The sequence below is a fragment of the Dipodomys spectabilis genome, unplaced genomic scaffold (genome assembly GCF_019054845.1).
Source record: "Dipodomys spectabilis isolate Male_0828 unplaced genomic scaffold, ASM1905484v1 ptg000507l, whole genome shotgun sequence".
Taxonomy (NCBI): Eukaryota; Metazoa; Chordata; class Mammalia; order Rodentia; family Heteromyidae; genus Dipodomys; species Dipodomys spectabilis.
Window position 1 is genome coordinate 1,799,735 of NW_024871184.1, and position 1,534 is coordinate 1,801,268.

The following is a 1,534-nucleotide window of genomic DNA, read 5'->3' on the forward strand; positions in this document are numbered from 1 at the left end:
GAAAAAAATGAATTATCCTAAAGAAACAAATGAAAATATTTAAGCCCAAAATTTGAAATTTAGAAAATAAAATGAAGTGTACTCTTTAGATGACTTAATTAAGTGTAAACCCTCTGTATATCAATTTTATAATAAAATTGTATGAACAAAGAAAGCAAAAGTACCCAATGATCAATAGCAACAGCAAAAGCATCAGTAGTACTTGTTTTGAGTGTACAAAAATATCGGTGGAAGATATAACAATGTTCCTTCCCTAAGAAATGTATTCACGACCTCATTTATGTAACTTTAACCCTTGTGTATATTACCATTACAATAAAATTAAATTGAAATTAAAAATAAACCAAAATATATACCAATTAAGAATTCTTAGAACCCATTGGTTAAAAACTTTCTAAAAACTTCCTTAAATACCCAAGGAATATACTTTGATGATACTATTTAAATACTTCAACTTCAGCAGAAAAGTAAAAAGTTTGAAGTAATAAATCAGAATATATTACTATTAATAATAGTCATAAGACGAAATTATAGTGATAGTCAAATATGTAAGAAATGAGGCAATTTGCCATTCATTTGCACTTAATAAATAAAGAATTTTCTAGGTCTTTTTAAATTATCATAAGTTTAATGAAAAAACTATTCTGTCACATCATATGATAATCAGATAAAGCTGATATTAGAGCAAAGAACAGATTGTACTAAGTTTTTGAATGTTCATGTATATACTTACTTTGGTTGTGGGAAATTGTGGGTATTTCAACTTGTGGTATATTTTTCTTGCTAGGCCAGCATCATATCAGTGGTTAATTTTAGGATAGGGGTTTTCTTTCCACAAGAACATGCACCTGATTTGCCCTTTTAGCATTCCCATCATCAATGGCATCAGAGTTGCACACCAAATTGTCTAGCCTGCTACCTTGACTGGCCTGGATCCGCAGTCTTTCCAATCTTAGTAACTAGATAGTGAAGGATGGTGGAAATGATCCAATGCACCCAGCTTAGATTGAGAAGGAATTCCACTAAACTTTTGGCCTGGGTTCTGTTCTCAAGCCTCCTCAGTAGGTAAGAGTATACATGGGAACCACTGGTACCAAGCAGTAACTATTTTAAAGCAATTAGACATATATATGACTTAGACTTGTGATTACCTCAGGAAATGAATAAAAGAGCAGTGAAGCATAGAGGACAGCCAGAATTTTAACTAGGTACTCAGAGGCTGAATAAGCTTAGCTAGCTACTCGGAGTCTGTTCAAAGCCAGTCCAATCATGAAAATACAAGCGATTATCTAAAAATAAAAACAGAAGTGGCTGAAGTGGTAGACCACTATCCTTGGGCACAGAAGCTGAGTAATAGTTCCCAGGCACTATCAAGCCTCAAGAATGATGAATGCATGCATAAGCACATGCACATGTGCGTTTGCATACTCGCATGCACATGAACACACACACACAAATGAGTATTCCAATGTGAAGTTCTTTACTTTTTACCTTGCTATACTTTATTTCCCTGTATTAGTTCACAAATTAACAA